Here is a 13,918-nt window from a genome sequence, read left to right as displayed (position 1 = left end):
TAAGCATGTAGTAGTTCTACAGATAGGAATTACATCTATAACAGCTCATACAAGAAACCTGGTAAAAATTTTTCTAAATTTGAAAATGATCCTAAAAATATACATGATATTTTCAATAACTAGTTGTGAATCTGACAAAAACATTTTAAAATTATCAACAATAAAAATGCATTTTAATCAATTATCCTAGAGTAATGATTAAATTATCCTTTAATTCTCTCTATAAAAATTGTATTATAAAACCCTAGAAATGGAAATTGAGGTGGATGAGCCAAACGATGTAGAAAAAAATGTATTATAGAAGTGATTCAGTCCATTACTTAATACAAATATTGTGTCATTTGTCTGGATTTCATGATGTCTGTGGAATTTGTCACCTTTAAAATGTGTAATTTGTTGTGATTCTTTTTCTTGTTCTAAATAAATATTCACTTTTGTGACTAAATTTAGTATTTGTAATTTTGTACTTTTCTTTCAGAGGGTCTCCCAAATTGTACAAGTGTCAGGTCACCCAGGGCCTAGATCTACTCTTGGGGAGGAGAGAGAAAGACTGCTGTGTGAGCAGAGCACAGCCACTACAAGTCAGGAGCGTGCAGTCTCTAGACTATCCCTTCCATTCGCAAGGTCCGAAGGCCATTATTTTCAGTAGGCCACCATAGCTGCCCCGCTTCAGTCTCACCAGCTCTCTCTTCATCTCTCCCCACTCCCAGGCCCCCAACTCCTTTTTGCCTCAGTTGGCCAGTGCAAGAAGCTACTTCCTTATTACTTTGTTTTACAAATTAACTTTGATTTAAGTCCCAATCCATATTAGGTTGAAGCCCTAATTTTTGTATCCTAGAACCCCGAAAAGGAATTTTCTCCACTTGATCTTAGCCAAAAGGCTGAGAAGTGGTGCCAATATAGAATTTTCTTACCAAGAAAGCTATCTTCCTCTGATCTACATGCTTAGGTACACCCAGTTGTGTGGGATCTTAACACTTGCACTTCTGCTTCCACAGCATAGACATGTGGCTGGGAAGTGGCGGCTGACCCAGGGTTTATATTTTCTAGCATTCCACCTTCTGTTGGCAGGGTTTTGCTCTCTCATTTGCAGCTCTAGTCTGTACCTATTCTCTGGATTCTAGACTCTTATATCCAACAGCTTATTTAATATCTATCCCCCTTGGTTGAGATACACATTCTGAGAGAATTCTACTCAATGGAATGAAAGAGAAAATAATGTTTCATTTCTAGGCTTGATGTATATTAGCTTTCTTCCTCACACATGCCTACTCAACTCATGCTCCTCTATGCATTTTCCCCCTTCTGGAACAGAAATGACATCCAGAGTTGCCTTGAAAGCTTCATATTCAAAATGGCACCAGGCTGGGTCCCTGAACCACTATGTGGAAGAGGGCTGTCAATCAGCTCGCCTGCCCAGTGCTACTATGTGATCAAAAAATCATCTTCTAGTGTGTTAAGCCACTGAAATTTTGGGCTTTACTTCTTAAAGTAGCTGGAATTACCATAACTAAAGCAACAGTTTTCTGTTTGGTGTTGCCAAATTTCTGGATAAAATTCTTTTCTTCCCTAGCTTGAATGAGCCAGGAAGGTTTTCATTCTTTTATTGATATTCTCTTATCCTCTTTAAATAATAATAACAATAGTTATAATGATAATAATAAAAATATTTTAACAAATATCTTTAATGAGGGTCTCACTCTGTCACCCAGGCTGGAGTGCAGTGGCATGATCTCTGCTCACTGCAACCTCCACCTCCCGGGTTCAAGCGATTCTCCTGCCTCAGCCTCCCAAGTAGCTGGGACTACAGGTGTGCACCACCACACCCGGCTAATTTTTGTATTTTTAGTAGATACAGGATTTCACCATGTTGGCCAGGCTAGTCTCAAGCAATCCACCCACCTCAGCCTCCCAAAGTGCTGGGATTATAGGCGTGAGCCACCATGCCCATCCCTGTGCCAAGCTCTACTCTAAGTCTCCTATGTGTACTATGTCACTGCATCCTCAGGTGGTTCTATTTTGATCTCCGTTGTCCAGGGAAAGAAGCTGAAGCAGAGAGAAATTAAATTGCCCCAGGTAGAGTCAGAATGAGAGGCCAAGGGACTAAATCCTCACAGAACCCAGGACTGACCCATTATGCAAAGCTCAGTCCGGTCTCCCATTTCCATATCTGGACTTAGATTGCTTGGTTAAACATTCTTGTCTTGTCTCCCCCATTCAAACATACACTAATGGGGTTCCTTTGCCCTGGTGAGCTTCTCAGCCACAGAGAGTGCTCTGAAAATGCTGAAAAATCCATGGTCCTGAGATTGCCAGGATTCTCGGTTCGTCACATTATTTTATTCATACGTAAAATAGAGCTCAAGGAACCTGACTCACTACCTCAGAGCAAGAAGAAGGAATGAGCTCATGTCTCTAAGATCTGTGAAGCTCTGTGGAATGTGGGTTTAGATAAATAGGAGCTTTATTAGTTTTGCTACTTACAAGCCCCTTCAGTCTTCACTTTCCACCAAACTGTGTGAACGGGCCACAGTCTTCCTCTGCTCCATCTCTTCCATGGGCAGGCTGCTCATTTCAGCTTGGGCTGTGTTTCTGAAATGTCAGCCGAGGGGCTGTGGGTGCTGGAGAAGGAGCTGGGAACAGGACGTACCCGAGGCATTGATTTCAAAAAGACGAGTTCTACTTGTTCAGCACATCAGTGGAGTCCAGTGGCTTGGACAGAGCCCATTTCCTGCTGCTGCAGAAGACTGAGGGACTTGTACTCCCTGTACATGATTGTTCAGGGCAGGGCCTTTTCAGGGAGGAAGAGAAGATGGTTTCTCCATTTTATTCTGTCCTCCCAAGGAACCCATCTTACTGAGCAAAAGAGTAAAGCTCAAAGTTGTCTCTATCAAAATTCACTTACTCTCAAAACTTTTTTCTCTTCTACTTTCTCCTATGAGCCACCATGGTAAGGCCCAGTGGACACTGACCTCCCCAGGCAACAATGGCTCCCACATTCCAGGGCCAAGAGCCAATTCTTCTTCCTCCTCCCACTCCACTGACGGGCTGTAGTCAACACAGTCTCTCCTCCTTGGACACTTCTTTATTTCAACATTCTTCTCTTTTCCTTCTGCCCCAGTAACTGCTCTGTCTCTTTTGCTAGTTTCTCCTCAGACCCATGACCTCCAAACATCAGAGTACTCCAGAGATCAAGATCCACCCTGTTTTCTCTTCTGTCTAAAATCCCACCCTGGGAGATCCCACCTAGTACATGGCCTTAAATGTCAGTAGTGACTGTCTTAGTTGCTGATCTGGCCTGGACCTACTCCTTGAACTCTAGAATGCAGCTGCCTGTTTGGCCTCCCTTCAGTTGAGATCTGCATCCTGAACCTGCCCAAAACTGAGCTCTGATCCCCATCCCCAAATTGCTCCTCCCACTGTTGGCTTCATATCAATATAATTCTGGTTGCTCAGGTCCCAGACCATCGAGTAACTGTGGCTCTTTTTCTTACACCCCACATGGAAATCTAACATTCCCACTGGAATGTGACTATTTCTCTCTCCTTCCCAGCTAATTCCTCAGTCTGAGCCTGTCCCACCTGGAATATGGTAGTCACCTCCTAGCTGGTCTCTCCGCCTCCACACTTGTGCCACCTAAATTTGTTCCCAACATAGTAGCCAGATGGCTTCCTTGAAAATCTAAATGAAATCATATAATCTTTCTGCTAGAAATTCTTCAGTGGCTTCCCAAATCATGCAGATCCAAATTTGTGATCTAAGCTTATGATCCACCCTCTCACAGTCCGTCTGATCTTACCTCCCACTCCCTTCCCTCTCATCCCTGCACTCCCACTGTTGTGGCTTTCATGACCAACCTTGAACATGCCCAGTGTGCTCTTGCCTCAGGGCCTTTGACTTGCTCTTCCCCTCCTTCAAATGATCTTCCACCACATGTCCACGTGGCTGTTTCTTTATCTTTGTTCAGTTCCCTGCTTAAATGTTATCTTATGATAAAGGCCTTCCCTAGTCACTACATCCAATAAAGCATTTTTCCATTAAGCTATCATTCTCTATGGCCATATCTGGCCTTATTTCTTTTTAGCATTTTATAATAACTTGATATATTCAGTATTATTTATTTTGTTTATTACTTATTTCTTTCCTTGAAGTGTAGAATATAGCTTTATTTTTAAAAATATCTTCCTGTTTGTGCACGACTGTGTTTGCATGGGAGTCACTGTGCTTACATGGAGTCACAACAAATGTGCGTTGAATTAATAAATTTCTTCCCATTAGTAGAAGTTAACGTGTGTGCGTGTATCTGTGTGTGTGTGTGTATCTGTGTGTGTATGTCTGTGTGTAATGTGTGTTGTTTCTGACTCATCAAAGGCTGTGTGCATAAGAGGTTAGATTTTATTCTCTTCTCAAAAAGTCAGTGTGTTTTTCCCTGTATCCTTTCTGCCACCATAGCCCTAGTGAAAGGAGCAGAATCAATGTATTTCTGGAAAGAGAATAGTATGTAAGAAAGGATATTGCTGCATAGAAAAGAGGAAGGAAAAGCACATCCCTCTTGGTGCAAGATGATTGTATGGAAGGGAAGGGAGTCAGATAGAGACAAGACCAGATGCAAACATGTTGGACTCACCTTCTGCACCTGCCCTCCTACCCTAGGGGAAATTATGAAAACTCTGAGAGTACAGAAAGTTTTTCCATTTCTTATTTAACATTCAGAGAAGGGATCACTTCATGGAATAATTTCTTACCCTCTCTATACAAATCTATGCATCATAATAAAACTGCTGCTATGGTGGCATGGTTAGGAGAACAACAGCTTGAAATTAGTGCCCTAGAACATCATCTAGTTCAATATGCCTTCAAAAATATCTAGAAGTCCCAACTTGCTTTGTGGAGGGACACAGAAGGAAGGTGATGGTGCTTCTGGTGGTGAATTACTGAGGAATCACTGCAGGGGTGGTGAAGTGGCCTTGTTGCCACGGCCTGTTGAGGAGGTTGCCTAGGCTAAAGAATAAATGAAAAGAACTTTCAGACCTCACAGATGAATAGAACGAGCAAAAGTTGCAGCACAGTGTGTCACCAGAGAGGAACAGAAAATCCTTGCTGTGCCAAGAAGGAAAAGACCATGGATCTACTAGCTGCAGATTTCAGCAGTAATGCCAAGGGGGCAAGAAGTGACCAGCAGAACAATTAGGCCATGGCAACAGAAGCCAACTACAACCCATGTTCCAATCTATGACCTCCCTCTCCTGCTGGTACAAGGACGTGGTGAGCTATCTCACACATTCATTCACCCAGAGATGATATTTGAGACATTTAACAATGGCATGACACAGGTAGTGATACTGCCCACAGGACGGTTTAATTCTTTTTTTCCCATTGCCCTGAGGTCAGGAAGATTATTTTCCTGTATTTGTTTTACATAATAGAAGTTGTATAGCTTTTCCTTTCATCATCAGTTCTCTTAAAATATTTGGAATTAATTTTTGTATATAGTGTGAGGTAGAGATTTAATGTAATACTTTCTCCATTATTTACCCATAAAACTTCCAAAACGGTCTAGATTTTTCACCATGACTCTTAGGAATGTGGCAAGGGGTGGGATTTCTTATAGTGGAATGGGTTTGGTGGGATGTTGGCGGCCATTTGTATACATGGATTATTTGTAAATCAAGTGTTTTTTAGTTGGATAGTTTATGCCTCTCCCTCATATTGTCCATTAGTGCTCCATGCTTTAACCTTTTCATTTCCAGGCTTTAGTTTGTATAAATTGACAGACTGAGTCAAGTACATTGGCTGGTGTTGTTACACCAAACATATCATTTGTCCAAGTTCCTCTGTGGAACCAAAACAGAAAATAATTCCAGTTAAGTATATGACACATTTGCCTTCCCACATTACTTTGATAGAAGGGAACCCCAAGGCAGAAAAAAACTGCATATCAGAAAGAGTGAGATGAAATCTCCAAGAGCCTGATGCTCTTAGGAAGTTCTTTGCACAGAGTCCATACATTCTGTGACTAAACAATAAGCATTTATTCAGCATCTATGAAATGAATTTCAAGTTTACAAAGCTTTAAAAAATAGCAAAATCCCTAGATCTCTGCAATAGGCAAACCAGAATTTCACTTAATTTGTTGCTCATCATTTTGGCCTATAAACTCAAATACTTATTAACGCTGTAAATATGCCTTTTTACTGTCTGTCTGACAGCGCCCATGCTTTCTGTGCTGTCTCCTTAAACATTTATGAGTGTTCATGAATATGCAAATACACAATCTAATGTCTGCAAATGGTTGCAAGTACAAATGCTATGTTAATATTTCATACAGTGATGGGAGCAAATCAACAACCATAAATTTTGAACAAATATGTTGCCTCATTAATAACTAATGAGGCAGTGCATAGAGCTGAGGATTTGGCATTTAATGCTAAAAGTGGTGTTTAAACAGAGTCTATCAGACAAGGCCACTGCTTCCAAAAATTCACTAAGGTCTGCTTCTTCCAGAGTGGTTTCTGTTTGCAGGCGAGGGAAGGTTTTTGAGAAGAGAGTGATTCATAATAGTTGTTTTAAAAGATGAAACTCCATTACATGGTAGAAATCAAAAAGATTCTATGACCAGTGAATTTCCTAAAAGTAGACCTTTATGAACAAGAAGTGTATTTGATTCGGTGTTCCACTTTCCTGGGAGTTGATGATGTGTAAGATCAACTAAGCAGAGTTTAAATACTTAGTATTAGGTTGGCGCAAAAGTAATTGTGGTTTTTGCCATTAAAATTAGTAGGTATATAGAAATGGATACGGCCAAGGAATTGGAAGAGCTAACCTTATTTGCCCCTCATGAGACTAGTGCTAAGTGAATTGGCTTTATAAGTTAGGCCAGTTCTGAGACTGATAACTTTGGTTCATGATTCCAGTGCTTCCACACTTTACCATGTTCCTAATTCTGTGGGGCACCAATTTTCTTGTATCTCGGTCAATTAAATATTAAAGCTAAAACTCACAATTACTATATATTTGGGACATTATGTCAGAGATTTTAAATAGAGAAAAATACCAATACTAGGCTCAAAAGTCACTTTATAGCTCTGGGTGTCAGCATATTCATTCATAAATTGGACCAATCTCCAAGTTTTAAAAACTTTCAGGGGACTCTTCCTTTGATGAGATACAAGATGTTTAGGAATTCTTCAGCTTTGCTGAATTATCGTGAACAGCATCCATGGCCATTTTGTAGGCCTGAGGAGTAGAATGTATAGCAAATTGGATAAACTAATATTGACCATACAGTATATCCTGGAAGGCTCTCTTCAAAAATCATTTCTTGATGTTGGCTTAATTATTTATCACTTGCTTTCCTCTTCATGGAAATCATTATAACCCTTTTAGTAGTAGTAGTACTTTACCATTTTTAAAGTGCCTTTTAAACATATTACTTTATTTCATCTTCAAAAGTTGCCCCATAAGTAGGTATAATTATCCATATTTTACAGATGAAAAACCCCATCTCAGAGAAGTTAAATTACCTGTTCAAGGAAAAAATAAAGTAAAACCTGATTATTTGAAGATGTGAAAGTTGAAGTTTATTATTATATGCATCTTTATAAAATACCATCTTAAAAGTATTCTTGACTTTTTAAAATAGGTTCCTTTGCCATTGATACACCTAGACCAATTTACTTTCATCTTCTTTGATTCAGATTCTGGTTTTGGTTATCTTCATTACTCAAATCCACATCCAGGTAGGAAATAAAGTATTCAGAGGTCAGCAATAATTTCTCTGATGATGTAGTTCACGTTCAGTGAAATAATGTGTTAAGGCACCCCTTAGTGAGGACTCTTGTGGTGAACTATTTTGTATCTTGACTATGGAGGTGATTGTAGGAATATACGTGCTTGATAAAATGGCATAGAACTAAAGACATACACACACATACGTATTAGTGCATGTAAAACTCGTGAAATCCATATAAGATCAGTGGACTGTATCAAAGCTAATTTCCTGGTTGTGATATTCTACTATAGTTATGCAAGGTGTTACCATTATGGGAAATGGAGTAAAAAGTACACAGGTTCTCTCTGCAATGTTTCTTAGAAGTATATGTGCATCTACAGTTACCTCAAAATTAAACTACAATTCACAAAACTGTAGTTAAAATACAATTAAACTGTTTTTAAAAAGACCCTTGTGATTAGTTAATATTACATTGTTTACATAATTCTTGAGGACACCTTGGACCCAGAGGAGCATAAGGGGTGTTTCAATATGCTTTATGCTCTCACTGTAAGCCATTACAACTATGAGTGTGTCAGTGGGTGTTGTGGAAGATCTGTTAGGCTTAAAGACCCAGACACTAACTAAACACTTCTATTTTCTAGCCATGTGATTTTGAGCAAGCCACTTTCTACTTTGAGTCTTGACTTGTAAGCTCTATGATGAGGTTAAAATAGAGCTAGCTCTTAGCATGCAGTAAGACACCACCTCTCCATCTTCACTGCCCTTCCAAATTTACCTCTTTCCCTACAACCATAGTAGATATATATAGTTTTTAATTTTCCTTTAAACATATTTTTGATTTCCCCATTTTTTTATTATACTTTAAGTTCTGGGATATATGTGCAGAATGTACAGGTTTGTTACATAGGTATAAATGTGCCATGGTGGTTTGCTGCACCCATCAACCTGTCGTCCACATTAGGTATTTCTCCTAATGCTATCCCACCCCTTGCCCCCGACCCCCTGACAGGCCCTGGTGTGTGATGTTCCCGTTTCTGTGCCCATACCTTCTCATTGTTCAACCCCCACTTATGAGTGAGAACACACAGTGTTTTGTTTTCTGTTCCTGTGTTAGTTTGCTGAGAATGATGGTTTCCAGCTTCGTCCATGTCTCCACAAAGGACACGAGCTCATTCTTTTTTATGGCTGCATAGTATTCCATGGTGTATAGATGCCATATTTTCTTTATCCAGTCTATCATTGATGGGCATTTGGGTTGATTCCAAGTATTTGCTATTGTGAATAGTGCTGCAATAAATATATGTGTGCATGTGTCTTTATAGTAGAATGATTTATAATCTTTTTGGTATATACCCAATAATGGGATTGCTGTGTCAAATGGTATTTCTGGTTCTAGATCCTTGAGGAATCGCCACACTGTCCTCCACAGTGGTTGAAGTAATTTACACTTCCACCAACAGTGTAAAAGTATTCCTATTTTTCCGAATCCTCTCCAGCATCTGTTGTTTCCTGACTTTTTAATGATCACCATTCTAACTGGCATGAGATGGCATCTCATTGTGGTTCTGATTTGCATTTCCCTAATGATCAGTGATGATGAGCTTTTTTTCGTATGTTTGCTGGCCACATAAATGTCTCTTTTGAAAAGTATCTGTTCATATCCTTCGCCCACTTTTTGATGGGGCTGTTTGTTTTTTTCTTGTACATTTGTTTAAGTTCTTTGTAGATCCTAGATATTAGCCTTTGGTCAGATGGATAGATTGCAAAAATTTTCTCCCATTCTGTAGGTTGCCTGTTCACTCTGGTGGTAGTTTCTTTTGCTGTGAAGAAGCTCTTTAGTTTAATTAGATCCCATTTGTCAATTTTGGCTTCTGTTGCCATTGCTTTTGGTGTTTTAGTCATGAAGTCTTTGCCCATGCCTATGTCCTGAACGGTATTGCCTAGATTTTCTTCTAGGGTTTTTATGGTTTTAGGTCTTACATTTAAGTCTTTAATCCATCTTGAGTTAATTTTTGTATAAGGTGTAAGGAAGGAGTCCAGTTTCAGTTTTCTGCATATGGCTAGCCAATTTTCCCAACGCCATTTATTAAATAGGGAATCCTTTCCCAATTGCTTGTTTTTGTCAGGTTTGTCAAAGATCAGATGGTTGTGGATGTGTGATGTTATTTCTGAGGCCTCTGTTCTATTCCATTGGTCTACATATCGGTTTTGGTACCAGTACCATGCTATTTACTGTAGCCTTGTAGTATAGTGTGAAGTCAGGTAGCACGAAGCCTCCAGCTTTGCTCTTTTTGCTTAGGATTGTCTTGGCTATACAAGCTCTTTTTTGATTCCATATGAAATTTAAAGTAGTTTTTTCTAATTCTGTGAAGAAAGTCAATGGTAGCTTGATGGGAATAGCATTGAATCTATAAATTATTTTGGGCAGTATGGCCATTTTCATGACATTGATTCTTCCTACCCATGAGCATGGAATGTTTTCCATTTGTTTGTGTCCTCTCTTATTTCCTTAAGCAGTGGTTTGTAGTTCTCCTTGAAGAGGTCTTTCACATCCCTTGTAAGTTGTATTCCTAGGTATTTTATTCTCTTTGTAGTAATTGTGAATGGGAGTTCACTCATGATTTGGTTCTCTGTTTGTCTATTATTGGTCTATTATTGGTGTATAGGAATCCTTGTGATTGTTGCTCATTGATTTTATATCCTGAGACTTTGCTGAAGTTGCTTATCAGCTTAAGGAATTTTTGGGCTGAGACGACGGGGTTTTCTAAATATACAATCATGTCATCTGCAAACAGAGATAATTTGACTTCCTCTCTTCCTATTTGAATACCTTTATTTCTTTCTCTTGCCTGATTGCCCTGGCCAGAACTTCCAATACTATGTTGAATAGGAGTGGTGAGAGAGGGCATTCTTGCCTTGTGCCGGTTTTCAAAGGGAATGCTTCCAGCTTTTGCCCATTCAGTATGATATTGGCTGTGGGTCTGTCATAAATAGCTCTTATTATTTTGAGATACGTTCCATCGATACCTAGTTTATTGAGTGTTTTTAGCATGAATGGATGTTGAATTTTATTGAAGGTTTTTTCTGCATCTATTGAGATAACCATGTGGTTTTTGTCTTTGGTTCTGTTTATATGCTGGATTACATTTATGGATTTGTGTATGTTGAACCAGCCTTGCATCCCAGAGATGAAGGCGACTTGATCATGATGGATAAGCTTTTCAATGAGCTGCTGGATTCAGTTTTCCAGTATTTTATTGAGGATTTTCGCATCGATGTTCATCAGGGACATTGGCCTGAAATTCTCTCATTTTTGTTGTGTCTCTGCTAGATTTTGGTATCAGGATAATGGTGGCCTCATAAAATGAGTTAGGGAGGAGTCCCTCTTTTTCTATTGTTTGGAACAGTTTCAGAAGGAATGGTACCAGCTCCTCTTTGGACCTCTGGTAGAATTTGGCTGTGAATCCATCTGGTCTTGGGCTTTTTTTGGTTGGTAGGCTATTAATTACTGCCTCAATTTCAGAACTTGGTATTGGTCTATTTAGGGGTTCGATCTCTTCCTGGTTTAGTCTTGGGAGGGTGTATGTGTCCAGGAATTTATCCATTTCTTCAAGATCTTCTAGTTTATTTGAGTAGAGATGTTTATAGTATTCTCTGATGGTAGTTTGCATTTCTATGGGATCAGTGGTGATCTCCCCTTTATCATTTTTTATTGTACCTATTTGATTCTTCTCTCTTTTCTTATTAGTCTGGTTAGTGGCATATTTTGTTAGTCTTTTCAAAACACCAGCTGTTGGATTCATTGATTTTTTTGAGGGTGTTTCGTGTCTCTTTCCCCTTCAGTTTTGCTCTGATGTTAGTTCTTTTCTTCTGCTAGCTTTTGAATTTGTTTGCTCTTGCTTCTCTAGTTCTTTTAATGTGATTTTAAGGTGTTGGTTTCTTATCTTTCACAAAATGTAATCACAATATCATGATCACATTTTAAAAATTAACAATTCTTTAATATCATCTAATATTCAATGTTCAAATCCCTGATGTCTCATGATTTTATAAAGTAGATTGTTCAAACCATCACCCAAATGAGGTCACAGCAGATATTTCTAATGCATGATTTTTTCCTACTGATCTAGCAATTACTTCAGAATCTTTCTCAACACCGCACTCCAGATGACCCCTACTCTATGGTCAGGGTTGCCCCATAGGGAAATTGAAACCAATTTGCTTTTCCTGGACTAGAGTTCCTGATAAATCCACTTAGGTCAATTGTTCCTAATGGATTTCTAAGTCATTACTGAGGATCTGATAAAAACCTGATGATTTTTTCTCTGATAATTAATCTTTAGCTGTTTCTTTGTTTGTTTGTTTTTTGTTTTTTAGAACTAGCCATATTTTTGATCCAGCCTTCTATTCTATGCAAGTAGTTAGGACCAGGACCATTGAGGTCCGGCTGACCTGAGTTTGAATGAAATCTCCATCACTTACCAGCTGCATGACTTAATAATGATCTCGAGCCTTATAAGCTCTAGCTACCTCATCTGTTAAATGGAGATGAAAGGATGCATATCTCAAAGGACTGTGGTGAAGACAAAATAAACTAATATAAGTATTGGATAATCATTAGAAGCAATTAATAATAATGAAAAATAACTGGCACAATAACCAACAAAGAGTTAGTATTCACAAATTATATTTATATTTTATTATTACTATATTACCTTAGAATGTGGCTGTAGCATCATTTTTGGAAGCCAGAATGGTAATACTGAAAAATCACTGCTTGTCTCAAGATCCAACTTCTGGAAATCTCAACCATTCTGAATACAGCCATCATTCTTAAAATTGAAGAGAACTGTTTTACAAGATCTTGACTTATAAAGAAAGCAAGTTTATTAAGGTAAAAAAATTGGTGCTACTCTTACCTTGAGAACTGTATTTAAGAAGCAGAACAATGTATTAAAGGAATCTGGCAATGAGAGAAGCCACAAGAGCATTGAAAAAGACCAGCATCCTCAGGTAATTTAGGGTGGGGACCAATGGGTCTGTTGTATCCTTTGAGGGTATCCCTCTATTACAGAAGAACCCAGAAAATGTTGTTTCTAGGGCTGCCCAGTGAGACATTAGAATCATATTCAAAAACACTGACCTAAAAAAAGAGGTATAGGCTGGGCATGGTGGCTCATGTCTGTAATCCCAGCACTTTGGGAGGCTGAGGCAGGCAGATCATGAGGTCAGGAGTTCGAGATCAGACTGGCCAGCATGGTGAAACCCCATTTCTACTAAAAATACAAAAATTAGCCAGGTGTGGTGGTGCACACCTGTAGTCCCAACTACTTGGGAGGCTGAGGCAGAAGAATTGCTTGAACCTGGGAGGCAGAGGTTGCAGTGAGCCAAGATTGTGCCACTGCTCTCCAGCTTGAGCAACAGAGTGAGACTCTGTCAAAAAAAGAGGTATACACAGTAGTCATCCCTTCTCTGTGGGGGATATATTTCTGTGGGGGATACATCTTCAGAGGATGCCTGAAACTATGAATAGTACTGAAGTCTAAATATAACTATGTTTTTCCTGTATATACATACCTATGATAAAGTCTAATTTATGAATTAGGCACAATAAGATATTGAAAACAACTACTACTAATAAAATAACATTATACTGCAATATAAAGTTATATGAATGTGGTCTCTCACAAATATCTTATTGATTTACTTACTTATATTGATAATATTCTTGGACTGCAGTTGACTATGGGTAATGGAAACCACAGAACAAGAAACTTTTTTTTTTTTTGAGACAGAGTTTCACTCTTGTTGCCCAGGCTGGAGTGCAATGGCATGATCTCGGCTAACTGCAACCTCCCCACCCCGGGTCCAAGCAATTCTCCTGTCTCAGAGGAAACTAATGTATTATTTTTAAACAAGATTTCCACCCAACTAGACAGAAAGCTGTAAGATGCTTCTTCGTATAGGATGGTGCCACACACAAAAAAGGGAGCGATGCTTCTCATTTAGATAAATACTTTTCAGAGTGCTTCAAAAACTACATTGCATCTATCATTTTTTTTTTTTTTTGCACTTTCTGGCACTTTGCCAATTGCAGGATCCACACTAGAAAGAACTTGGTGCTATTGTGGGGCCTAAAAAGGAATAGCTTCTGCCGCATTCTGGAACTTCTGACTGTATATC

At 39.0% G+C, this 13,918-nt stretch overlaps 1 long non-coding RNA gene across 7 annotated transcripts in view; it reads left to right on the top strand.

Moving 5' to 3' along the window:
* The first annotated feature begins 5,027 nt into the window (after nt 1-5,027).
* The window catches only part of LOC129051599 (uncharacterized), a 54,083-nt gene continuing 45,192 nt past the window's right edge, over nt 5,028-13,918 (top strand). For 3 of the 7 annotated variants that reach the window (XR_010137591.1, XR_008515958.2, XR_010137588.1), the window contains exon 1: nt 5,044-5,265. This is a non-coding gene — a long non-coding RNA (uncharacterized LOC129051599). Of the gene's footprint in view, nt 5,334-13,918 lie in introns of all 7 variants that reach the window. The other 4 variants (XR_008515959.2, XR_010137590.1, XR_008515961.2 and 1 more) reach the window with 4 other exon arrangements.

Source organism: Pongo abelii, chromosome 17 (assembly GCF_028885655.2).
Source record: "Pongo abelii isolate AG06213 chromosome 17, NHGRI_mPonAbe1-v2.0_pri, whole genome shotgun sequence".
In the NCBI taxonomy this organism is placed as follows: domain Eukaryota; kingdom Metazoa; phylum Chordata; class Mammalia; order Primates; family Hominidae; genus Pongo; species Pongo abelii.
The sequence above is the reverse complement of the archived record's forward strand: the minus strand, read 5'-3'. Positions and strand labels throughout refer to the sequence as shown.